This window comes from Gadus chalcogrammus, chromosome 14 (genome assembly GCF_026213295.1).
Source record: "Gadus chalcogrammus isolate NIFS_2021 chromosome 14, NIFS_Gcha_1.0, whole genome shotgun sequence".
Taxonomy (NCBI): Eukaryota; Metazoa; Chordata; class Actinopteri; order Gadiformes; family Gadidae; genus Gadus; species Gadus chalcogrammus.
In genome coordinates this window covers 11,249,195-11,262,877 of record NC_079425.1, presented here as the reverse complement: position 1 = coordinate 11,262,877, position 13,683 = coordinate 11,249,195, and the positions used below count along the sequence as shown (strand labels likewise).

At 38.1% G+C, this 13,683-nt stretch overlaps 1 protein-coding gene across 2 annotated transcripts in view; it reads right to left on the bottom strand.

The window, feature by feature from the left end:
• LOC130403343 (12S rRNA N4-methylcytidine methyltransferase-like) overlaps positions 1 to 13,683 on the bottom strand; it is a 36,609-nt gene that overhangs the window by 13,394 nt on the left and 9,532 nt on the right. The window lies entirely within an intron of this gene.

Here is a 13,683-nt window from a genome sequence, read left to right as displayed (position 1 = left end):
AGTCTGGGAAAGTACCAGTAAAGTCTATATGTTTAAGAAACAGGCCATGAAACTATGAATCTATGATAAGTTTGTAATCTGTGTCTTTGAATGAATGGCAGTTCTTTTTTTGCAGGTGTTGGTGTGTTAAATGTTGTATGTTTATTATCTGGAAGTAACTCAATAAAATGTTAAAACTTAAATATTTTCTATGAATATTTAGAGAGCAAGGATTTATGGAGTCTCACAATAGGTGTTTAGTTCTAGTTGGTTAGCTGGCTGTGCTATGCATTATATCCACTGTGAGCTATTAGTGTCCCAATCACCATACTCCAATAAGGGTTTCTGCTGCACACCAATAGGCCAGTGATGGGAATCCTATTGAGGTAGACGAGGTAGATGCAAGTAAAATTTAAGCAGCTACTTTAAAAGAGGAAAAAAAGGGGGGAAGGCATCCCCGCAATGATTAAAAGTTGTACATTGTTGAACATCATCCATGTCATGGAGTATTTTGGTAACTCAGACACTACCGTGACACAGACCCAGTCTGACTATCCACAGTACAGACCAAGTAGGACCCCTCATATGCATTCATTCAGTAAATAAAATAACACAGGGAACAAATTAACAGAAAAATGTCATTAAATAAATTAAAGCCAGTTCCAGCCACCGTACCACCCATGTCTCTACCGAAGGCTACACAGACATCCAGAGAAACAGATGCCCCACAAAGCACCAAAGAAGGATCCCAACTGGAGCGCATCGCTTGTGTTTTGGGAGCTTTTTGTTCGTGTTTGAGAGTTGTACTTGAATAGCTTTAGCTGACAGTCCTCACAGGAACAAAGTACTCATAGTGTGACCCGCTTCTCACCGTCACCATTAAATGTGGTCGCGGCAACGCTCGTCTGACTAAAGAGGGGAATATTGAGAGCAACACCCTGAAGCAACATGGTTGATGTGAAAGTCGGTATTCTAAGCAGGAGCGGCGTAAAAATAACAACACGACAGAATGCCAAACATTCATAGTACCACTAGTCGTTTCCAGTTCCCTCCAAAGATAACTTCCCTCATCACGTACACTGGAGAAAAACAAGTGATATGTTGTTCAGCATCGGCACGGCTTAAACACCTGCGGTGGTCAGCGCATTTGACCCCAACTGAGGAAAAACTAACTAGCTAACCATGACCATAGAAAGTGTGGTGGATAGGGAAGAACTTGCTCAGGCGATTAACTTCCTTCCATTTAATTAATCTATTCCTCTTTTGATTCATATAGCATTTTCAGGTTCGACAGAACAGGGTTAGATTGTGACACTTTACTGTGTATTCAGAAAATCCCTGTTCGAATCTAAATGTGAACAACTCAAGGATATACCAAACCAGTGAACTGCAGCTCTTTAAGATTTACCAACAATTTTCCTTAAATTGTTTTATGCCTGCAATTAAATTGCAGGCATAATCGTCTACAGGCATCAAAAAAGGTGGAATAACTGCTTCTAATTGTTTGAACTTATGCAAGGCTATTTTGACAGCAATTTGAACTCTCTGGCAGCCAACAGATGGGAATTGCACAATAGGAAATGCCTGCTATTTCCCCACAAAAACATTAAGCATGTCAATCGATAGTGACGTGGAAGGTGGGGTGTGTGCGTGCATGTGTGAGGGAAGGAGTGATCAATGGCGTTTCCCTCTGCCTGCTAGCGCACAGCACAGCAGCAGATGGGAGGGGGTGTGGGCTAGTGTGATGACTCACACGCATAATGAACTTGCCTGTTGTGCTGTTCAATACAAAACAGGAAAAAGAAAATACAACAGCAACACAAACAGTAAAGTAAGAAAGCCTTTACCTTCAATGTGGACATAAGCCACCTGAAGAGAGAAAATTGCAATTTACTTGTTTGCAGTATTCTTCAAAGAAAAACAGTGTTCACAGTCCCATATGTGAACGCTGTTCTGCCCAGATTAAAAAAATCGAAATTCTGAAATTGTTTCATAACTATTTAATATAGCTAACAATATCCCAACCATGATGTAGTGCGGCTCTCTATTTTTAGAAATTATTCCGGAAATAATCCATTAACTGAGGACTAACTGATCAAAGAGCTTATCTTTCACGTTGCATCACAGAGACCTCAAATCCAAATGGACGATATGAAAAAACTTAAGATTAAGGGAAAGACTTGCAGCATTCACATTAATATTAATTTAGAGATACAAGAGTACCGGCGGCATCGAATGTTTATAGTACTCATAATGCAAACATTAAATGTTATCCCGAGAAAACCCTCACTCAACACAAGACTAGATCCTTTACACAAAAAGACAAGATAAAGGGCATTATATGTCTGTGTTCCTGACAGAGTGGTGGGTGTGAGAAATGCCATATCCATGACCAGAGAGAAAACAAACTCTAAAGGGTTTGGCTACATTTGGTCTGGCATTTACAAAGTTCATTGGCATTAGGAGTGAGTCATTCACATTGATATTTCATACCAAAGGGTGTCAGCAAAGTTCTAACTACTAGCTGAATCGTGACCAGGAAATCCTAAGAAACAAACAAATAGTCAAATAATCTATAAATTATCAAATGTATAGCTCCTCCATTATGCATACATGAAAAGAAAACAGCTGTTTTATAAGGTCTTCTGGATGGGACGTGTAATATCTGCCTTTCCCAGCAGAGGGAACAGAAGAGTTAGGAGTGGTCAGAGTGGTGCAGTACAACATAAAGGGAAAATGCAAAGCACCAAACTCAACCAAAGTAAACCAAAGTAAACCAAACAACCCCAAGGCAATTTCTTAGATATTTCCATTTTAAACACAACGGTCATAGTTCTCATGCCTCCACTAGGTTAACTGATAACAGATGATATATATAGCGAATCATTTTCCTTTGTGACTGGTGGATTTATACATTTATGCATATGGATGATGGTGGTTCAGTCTGCTCATGTGGGAACAGAAAAAGAGACAGATCGGGGCCATAATACCCCGGGCTTACATCTTAGATGCGTTATTATGGCTAAATTCATTAGGAAAAGGGGGACAGGAACCTGAGAGAGGGCCGAGTACTCATCTAAATCCTACTAGTGTCTCCCCAGCCTAGGTCAGTTACAGTGAGGGATCTAAAATGTCACTGAGGGGAGTTTTTACAGATCTTGTTACACTAACAGACAGACCATTAGGGAGACAGATACACGGGTACCGGATCGCTTTTCCTTGTCGCGTCCGTTGCCATGGAAAGGGTGTAGGTGCTGGGTTTACATTTCCCTCCATCACACAAAGTTCATTGCAAAATGCAAGGACACATAGGAAAAATATATACTATTTGACGTTGTGAGCGAATGTTTTAGATAGCTGAATTTAAAGGTGATGACGATGGCATAGTTCTTGCGTGCCGAGTATTTACCTTCAAACTTTCAGAAAACTTTGGGCTCACTGCTCAAACTAGAATTCCCTATGTGAATGTTTGGTGAAAATGCATATCTTTGCATTGGCTACAATAACATTTTATTTTTTGCCATCAACAAGATTTCATGTTTATTATCAACTTTTGAAAATGTTAAATAAAAATACTCATAATTAATATAATATCTAATAAACACATCTCAATCCAACAGTCGACACAATGAGAAAACCATGCTTAACAAATAGCATTCACCAAAAAAAGTGTCATTATTTAAAAAGTCATATGTGTAAGGCCCAACCTCACTCAGTTTTCCTACATGACATATGATTTGTGAAGTGGGGAAACTCAACAAAAGACAAAAGGTTATGTGATTTTGTCATCATTGACGATGGACTGTGGCCTTTTCCCCACCCTTAAGCATTGGACAATTATCAGACAATTTTGTCTGGGTGTAATATGCATGCTAAAAGTACACATGAAATAGGTTTTTAAACTGGGCCAGAGGGCTGTTTCAAGCGGCCTGTCTGTATGTCGAAGTAATCTCTCTTTTGTCCACGGAATGCTACATAGTTAGGACAAATACTAACATTCCTTTTCTATTCAACACTGGGTTTAAATCTTTTTGCAAGAGTTTAAATAAAGGCATCTCACAAGGCATCGGTACTAGTTTAGACATGCTTTGGTCTCTGAAGCTTTTGCATTACCTTTTAGATTTTAGGTTGGAACACATTTTTGAGTATGGTTTGCTCATTCCTCATTATTTAAATGATGAGCTTTTGTTTGAGGCATATTGCATTCAAAACATCTGCTGCCATAAAAATAAAATCTAAATTGGTATAAATATATGCTGCTATACTGGCATATCGTATATGATATACATGACCTTTATTTGATCTAAATATGCAATGCACAGGACACCTTAATAGAGGTCATTCAGTCTAAGCTTCTCCTATCCATGCAATCAAAAACTAATATCATAGCAGAAAAGGTTGGTGAGAATATCGCAATGGTGACAGCTGGTCAAAGAAGTGATTGGATCCTGAAAAAGATGAAGGAGGCTCCTCTGTGCACTCAGAGTCATCACTCTCCACTCCCACCCCCACGTCAAACTGTCTGTTTCTGCTTGTAGCTTCAATGAGCTCTGGTTTATTTTTATGTTTTTCTGAAGGAGAAACGTAACCAGTATCGCCGAAATTTAGCCTGAACAGGCAGATAATGTATCATCAACACAACAGGATCAAAGTGTGTGTGAATCAACGCACGCGTAGGCCTTAATGCATTTCTCTTACATCAAACCTGTTATTATTAAATGCAATCAAGAGCGTCACGCACTCTGCTGACGATCGCCAATTACAAGTTCTGGCCCGAGCATCTTGAAGCAGCATCTCTCCTACTACGTGAGAGGTGGGCAGTCAATCTATTTATCAGACCTTGTCTACGGACTGGAGGGGGTGGAGCTGTTAAAATATAGTTGTCAAAACAGTATGCCTTAAAACTGCACAGCACACATACTTTTTAACTATTTCATAATGCGTAAGCATTTCAATTTTGCTTGATTTCCCACATAACTATTATCAATAAAGTAAGTGCCCTACATGGGCAAAGATTCATTTTTACATATTTAGCTGTCTTCAGGAACCAGCATCGTTTAGATCTAAAAACCATTGTGAAAAAGCCAAGTCAATTTGTATTCAGAGTTCATTTCATTCCAGCCATATTCTGCTTCACATCAATATACACCAGTTTTTTAAGGAAAGAATGACTTCTGACTCCCTGAATCTATTATTGGCCAAAGAACATTTTCCAATTTTTTTTTGCTGAAATGTTCAAGACGGTGTCTTGTAGCTTGGTTAGGATATAAGTAGAGAACGAATGTACTCTTATGGAGCGGATCCTCAAATATAACAGCCATTATATATAAAAATATTTATTATATGGGAACAACAATGACTCTCTGTCTCAACATCGCAAAACACAACCAGTTCTGGTCCATATTGTTTGATAACCTTCAAAACTGTCAGGGTGAAGGTGAATTGAATCTAATGGCCTTACGGGAGACTTTTTCAAGACCATCTCACTCGTTCAGCAATGTAGCATATAGTCTGCTAATTTACAACAAATGTTGCCTAAGCAAGAATATTTTCATTTGGTTTAGGTTTTATGTGGGCCCTAATGGGAAAAATAAAATAACACACAACACAAACAGAAGGAAAATGCAATGGACATTTTAAAAAAAAAAATACAATCAGGCTTTTTTTTTGCCAATACTATGATGTTGACACCGTCACCTGTATCGGCCCATAAAAGGCTGATATAAGTATCCCTAGAGTACTTGTGGAAGACAATGCAAGTGTCAAATGGTAAATACCTATCTTTGCTTGACATACAATTCTTGTGAGGAGAAAAAATCCAAGTTGCTTATAGTGTTCCTTTGGGGATGTGGGTATGAGAAAATAATGGAATAACACTAATTCTGTCCTGTTGGTCCTTTTTTAAGGTTCCCTCCCACTTCAGCTCCCTTATTCTAATGGGACTACATGGTTGCCAACTGGGTAGCCACAGTTCAAAAATGGTTTAACATGGCCAAATGTGGTCGCCGGTGGCATCTGTGCAACAGTCATTGTCTAGCCTGTTGAAGAAAACTTAACCTGGGTGTTCGGTCTTCACTGTGGTTCACAGCAATACTATACAGAATAAGTCATATCAATGGAAGACTGATGACATAATTATTTACATATATCTGTCTAGGGTGGGAGAGCTTGAGGGGCATCGAATTGTTGTTAGTCAAACCTACCTTTATGCACTGTTCACATGAGATACATATCTAGATCTGCATTGTTTATAAATCTAGATTGTATTGCTATGTATAGATTTTTGCCATTTTACACAAATGGCCCAACTGTCTCAGCCTGTTCAGACCTGGGGCAGTAAAAAAAATCCCTGCTTGATATGCGCACCCACATACAGGTTTCAGGTTTGCACCACATCCATGGTTGGCAGAATCTCTTAGCTGAGCATGTGACTTAACTCTTCAGTGAGAAGTTCTTCATTGGGAATCTATCGCTAGTCAAATTTGATTGAATGTAGCGAACACAGCCTGTGGTTTTAATAGTGTACATATCTTGTACTACCATGCATTTCTTTAGATGGATAAAACAAGTTTTCGTATTGCAATCTCACAACCCCAAAATTTGGGATTAGATGAGTTTGGAAAGGCTTGTATAAACAGGGCCTTAAAGATTCTGAATACTTTTAAGGATACGTCTGTCCACATTTTGGCATCAAAAGTCCCTAGTTGCGTCCAGGACAAATTATCCATCGAGAAACAGATGTTTTTCAGTGGTGTTGGAAAATGACTTGAAAATGTTTTGAACATAAACAATCTGATAAAATAAAACAAAAACATATTAAACATGAAAAAAACATGTACGGGTTGCCGTACGGCTTATTTGAGTATTGGTCTCATTGAGTCCCTTTGCCCTACATGCCAAGCCACTCACCTTGCTCTACCAGGAAATTACTCTTTGACGAGTTTCATTTCAGATGGCGAGCAGCGAACAGCTAAAAAACAATGTCTGATATTGTAATACAGGTTATCATAGTATACCTGCCATGCTGTTTTAGTGGTAATTGCTTGGAAGGTGCATATCGGTATTGCTAGAACTACATGAGTAAACTCTGAACACATTGGTTAAGTAACACTAATAAGACATAAATAAAAAACGCTGTTAACCTATTTATCAAATGTTCGTGCTGCATATATATGAGCAGCAATAATGTATTCCTTGAATGAGATGCTAACTTAGCTTAGTAAGCAGTACTCTGAGCAGTACATAAAATGGAACTATTCTTGTATCGCGGCGCCTTTGCTGTGGCGAAGTAATGTCAGCCTGTCAATGGTTAGTTTAATACGTCCATGGTTAGCGCGCCAAATTTTCTGTACTGCCGCTAATTGGTGACTCAAGCTTTTCTTTTTTAATGGGACACTTTTTTGCACCATTACTTAATGTGTAATTAGTCTAATACAATTCGGGCAATATTTTAAATAGTATGCAAGTTTATGGCAAACTTACATACTGTACCTTTAAATTATTAAGTGGCCATAACTAATATATAAATGTGGATATAAATGTGTAAAATGCATTATTTACAGGACAGCAGAATAGTGAGAGGGAAAGTGAAAGACCCCTACAGTTTATTTAAACAAGAACAAAAGTAAAATTAGGTCAAACGTTATGTAGCATCTCCATTTAAAATGACTATTCGCTTCGTTGCTGCTGCTTTGAACGATTTCTCTTAAGCATTGCACTCTTGTCAATATGGTGTACAAACAATGGAAACTATATAAGCCCAAATGAAGAAAATGGATTTGAAAGAAGGGGGTTAAATCATCAACTATATTTACAACATGTAAAGAAGCTTGAGAAATGATGGCTTCCTTTCCCCGAAGGTGAATTTCACGGTACTAAAGCAAGACAAAAGCAGAACAGGGCCAAGTCCATTAGGGAGTGTAAAGAGGAACCAAGCTAAATGAAACTTCACAGTGGAAGACATGCTAATAGGGAGTGGGAGATATCTAGAGGCATTTGAAAGGGATGTTTCCGGTCGTTTGAACGCTGGTTTGACCATACAGGGTGAAATAAAAACGAACTGGAGAAACAGGAGGGAGGATGTTTGGGACAGAGATGGAGCAAACATACTGATAAAGTTGTTATCTGCCCTCCAGATAACACCAACTGTACATGTTCCTTCTGTTAAAATGGGTTGTCTTATTAGTGTGCTACTTCAGCCATAATGACTGAACTCGTTTTAACATTTATATATGACTCAACAATGATACACCACATTTTGTACATCAAATTGAACATTGAAGATTTGAGACATGCGCAACTTGAAGCAGTGGGTCAATCTTTGTATGTGTATTACATAATGTATCAGATAAAACAAATATAATAACAAATAACATATATAATGCACACTTAATTTAAATGCATTCAAGTCAGATAGTATCTTGCAGAAACATGAAATTAAAAACATGTTGACAAAGGTGTGTTAAATGGTATGCTGCACCTGCCTTTCGTAGCATGAATCTCTTTACAATAGGAACACTAACCTCAGGATTAAAGAGCCTACTCAACCCCACCTACAAGCCAAATATGCGCTGTTGCTTTAAATCAGTGTTTATTCTAGATGTGTTTGAGTGGTACACATCATGTAGCAGGCCATGACATAGATCCAATGCAAACATATGGTCCCGTGCTAAAAACCAACAGCAATAACTGGAGTGTACACCTTTTCCTGTGGTCATTTATTTGAATATAGTGAGTAACGATAAGGTTTTGCCTTGTGCCAGCCTAAATAACTTTAAATTACTTTGAATGTGATGCAGAATTGACTGAGAAATAAAAATAAGAAATAAAATAAAGTAAAAAAAATAAAAACTTGTCTGATTTGTGAGATGGTGTCTGTAAAATCGGGCTCCACAAAGTTCATTTTGTAAATGGCTAAGTGCAATGCACTATGAATGATAATGCAGTCTAAAATTATTAAAACCCTCTCCATGCTAATGTTTAGCTGTACATAAAAACTGCCCCAAACCACTCTGGAGCAGCATACTACCTGCCTTCCTTAGTAAGATAAGACAGCTGGACAGTGGACAAATAGAAGCTCTCTTTGTTGGCGTTAATCATCACTTGTGTCCTCCATCCCATTGAGAGGGCAGGACATGGCCTGAGCAACATTAGTCATTAATTTGGGATTAGCATCAACCAGAACATAACATTTGAAAACCATAAATGTAACTTTCCCATGACCTTTAGTCAAGGATGCATAGCTGTTCTCCATTGCTTAATGTCTGCAAGGCTGATTGACTGAAGTGCAATATTGAAATGGATATTATATTTTTAAGGACTGAATACACTCCCAATGCTGCACATCAGTGAAAATGGTAAAAATAATTTCTCGAGTTTCCTAGTCAGAAGGGGAGCATGCATACTCCCATGGCAGGAGCACCATGGGGTTGTAGCTAGTGGGCATGCTCAGGCTGGTGACCAGGAAGTCGATACCACTAGACAGTGTGGCCGTAGCCAGGAGGAGCCTGTGCAGGGGCCATAGGGACTGGCTCCCTAGCAGGAGCATCCAACACCACACAACATTTCTGTCAGGATCCAGGTAAAAGTGTAATCAATCCTTTCCAACTGCTAATTTTTACTTTCATGAATCACTCCAAAGTTCTTCTGCTGAGACACTCATCTCCATCTTGAGTAACTAATCATTCAACAAACATTATTGCCCAACCTCCTTTCAAACAAAAGCCTGCTCCGGCAGACCCCAGCCACCAATATCATCTCCTGCACGATTGGTCATTTAGGTCCAAAATAGTTTTAAGGCCTGAAACATTTCACGTTGTTCGTTAAATGAATGAGTGTGCTATGTACTTTATCTTTGTGTTGTTACTATTCTCAGTCTGCTAGTAGCCGTTTTACAGAGAAGGAAAAAGAAAGTGATTATTATGCATTAAGTTATATTTTATTTAAATCACACTTTAAGTTCAATTTACTTGCACATACACTAGACAAGCTCAGTTGTTGCTGAGAACATGCAATGCCGTGAAAAGGCAAAAAGTGGACACTAAAGAATGATTATAGAATAGCTATTCCGCTTTATATACAATTTCATTTGAATAAATACATGTCTTGATATATATATATATATATATATATATATATTATATATATATATATATATATATTATTAAACTTTTTCATGAGTCAAACCCACATGATTAAATTTGCTTCATATTGAAAATGTGCTATTATTTAAAATAATGTAAAAGACTATCCAAATAAAGCAAGGCAGTTTCTAAGCCTCACCGAGAACTCTAATCAGAGACGTGTTGCAAGAATGAGTCATCTCCATCTAGTTCCACAGGGCATACATCCGATTAGCATAGCCACGCTCACACACCAGAAGCAAATGTAAATATTTTAATACAACCCCTATAACAGCATCAATTCTGCATTTGGGTGGGCTTCCCACTGTTTGTTTTTCCCACATCCAACGATATTGCATGCAAGCCAATAAACTATAATAATACCATTTAAGACTGCATTCAGAATTGATTCCCAGGGGTCCACCTTGCAGAGGCTTCAGCGCTTTCATTTTTAATGGATCCATATTTATTTTGCCTATCATTAACAGGCTCATAAATGGCATGGCAATCCAATGCCTTAAAAAACACAACAATACATATGACCATTTTTTTTACTCAGCCCAAAGATGACCCAAAGACTTTCTTTCAACAGCTTTAAAATCGATTTGTAAGGTGCCCACAAACAAAGGTAGCATTAAGCCTTGGAAATCACTACATAAGTTGTGTGCGCGCCTAGAACAACATGGCATGTAGTTTTGTAGTATCAGAAAATTATGTTTGAGCGTGACCATTTATGTAATAAAGATGTCTGAGGCTGAATTTCAACAGGACAGTGTGGTGAAGCACCCACAAGGGGGTTGTCTGTTCAACAGGGCCAAACAATTTGGTGCTTCATAGACTGAGGCAGCCCATTTGGCTAATGAAGTCCCAGACTGTCTTTCACACCACGCCCCCATCACTCCACTATGAAATGCTCTACTCGTGAAAGTAATGAAGCAGGGAGGGAGAAAGACTCTTCTGGCCACTGATAACCTCAGACTAAACTTGCAACCTTACGACACAAGGGCCTAATATCTGGCCGTCAATCAGCCCTAGCGTCCCTAGCTGGAGTGTTTAATTCAAGGATTAATTATTCACCAACCTCCTCTTTCACAACTTGGTGTGGCCAAAAACAGAGGAGGAGTTAAACAAAAAGTTTAGAAACAAAAACAAAACAGACAAAATGTAAATGGCCCTGAAAACTAAATTACATACATATCCACACATTTGAGAAAAGAGTAATTACTATAGACTCATTTTATCAGTTTTATAATTACTATATACACTAACAACAGCGCTTTTCATCTGAACTTTGTTTGGCAAAGACATCGCATGAAAAGATTCTGCAGATCTTTTTGACCAGACATATTACAGTGACAAAAGTACTGAACAATAGTGCAAGTTAAGAATCAACGGATCTGACGTAAGACAAAAATGTACGGAAATTGACTTTCTAAAATACATGTGCACTTTCGCTTAAACAATTTGAGAGGTCAGAGTAAAAAACAAAAAATGAAATTATACAAATGTTAGAATGAATGAAGGATGTTGTTTGATCCAACTTTTGTAGACAAAATAAGGTAGATGGCCTTATTATGCGAGTAACAGAATGCAGTAAAGTCAGATAAAGACTAAACTGCAAGATAATGTAAATCAACTTCTGCTCTTACTTCCACAGAAAATGTATGAAAGGGGGATTATTTTTCTTTGAAACTTTAGAAGCTGGAATCAAATAACAATGAATGACACAGATACACCACAGCATGTTCCAGAATACAGTGTGCAGGAGAACCCAGACCCATAAATTATGTGAACCTAGTATTGGGAGCAAAAAATGGCAGGTCATTTTTTTACTGAAATGTCTGAAAACTATAGGTTTCTGAATGATGCTCAATGCCCAAATTAAAATAGATTGAGATGTCAACACATTAAATACGTCTGGCCGTTTCTTTCTCAATGTTTTAACCTATTGCAACAGCCCCGATTAAAAGCAACAATGTTTCTCCTGCTGATAAGTTTTTAGTGTTGTCATTAGTGACCGGTAGGTAGGTAGGTAGACCTACCCATGTACAGGTAGACACTGAGGTGTCTACAACCATTGTTCAACCTCCCTCATATTTGTTTACTGGGGTATGTTGAGTTCCTCTGCCCAACCATATCTTAAAGTGCCATTCAGAGGAGTAGGGCTTTGCATTATAAAATATGCTCTACATACAATATTGTAAACCTTCTATGAGCGCAATGTCAATCGCAGCTTAAGTTGAACTGCTCAATTGTAGGAACAAGGACTATTGTGTCATCTTAAGAAACAGTACCTTTATAGTTAACAATTTACATGAGGGCTATTCTCTACTAGACTATTAAGATCACATGGTGATTTGAAGAGTGCTACCTATGAAGGGAAGATTTGGGAGTTGTAAAGAGACAAAAGAAAACCAAAAAGGTACTTTCAAACTAAACAACCAAAAGAACCCTCCCTCTCTGCTCCCTCCGTCCACCAATGAGAAGTGTTGCATTTCACGCACCTGTGATTGACAGGATGAATTCCTCTAAACCAATCCGGTAAGGTATGCCCTGATTTGTCAGAAACGACCTAGAAGCAGTCTAGAATCTAATAAGGCTCATACAGAGACAGGTGCAGCCATTTCCAAATGGATATTCTCACAGCGCATTTCACTCACCGATGGGTGAATGATGGCTATGCCCTTTCTAACAAATTACACTCAAATAATAGCTGTTAAATCTTACCTACAGCATCTTTAAAGCAATATTCCACCCATTTTGTAGCCTTGTGATACCATCCTGATATTCATGTTTGCGTTTTGCTGTCTAGCAATAGCTAGACAGCAATTTACTTCCAAATACATTTCTCAAAAGACTCCATCCGATCTTGTTAGTTAGTTTATTAGTTGTCCCCTTAGGGAAATTCTTTTTCAGTTTCCATCCGTCATTTCTCATCTTAATTTCTCGTCATAGGCACATAAAGAACATACATAAAAGAAATGTATACATTTGACATTGATGACAACAGACATACATTAGGGTTGGGATACAAGAGAGATTCTCATGCTCTCTCTGCTCTTGCCGAGTCCGCTTGGAACTAGGGGAAAACTATATTCTAGTTTTCAATGCAGATTTCGGTAAATTTTCCGTATAAAGTAATTTAGATTGCTCCAGAAATTGCTACACATTCCTTTGGCACCACCATCTTTTTTTATTTATTGCCTCCTATTTGGCAAATACTCATGTGCTAATTGGTCCAGACAAGTCAATATCCTTGAAAAAACTCTTAACAGGATCCAGTCCAAACTGTTCTGTGCAGAGACAAATAATGTGAACACTGTAATAGTCAGACTGTTTTATCCAAAGCGACTAACAATAAGTACATTTGTCAGAATAAAGAGAAAAAAAACGATATATAGCTGTCGGTACAGTAAGGATGTGCTAAGCACTAACACTTGATAGGTTAACCGATTACCCATACACAACAAAGATAGCTAGGATGAGAAGCTACACATATGTGTAGTTATATGTGCCAGGTGTGCCAGGACGTAGAACATACTATACATATATACTAACATATATACTATATAAATTTCATTTA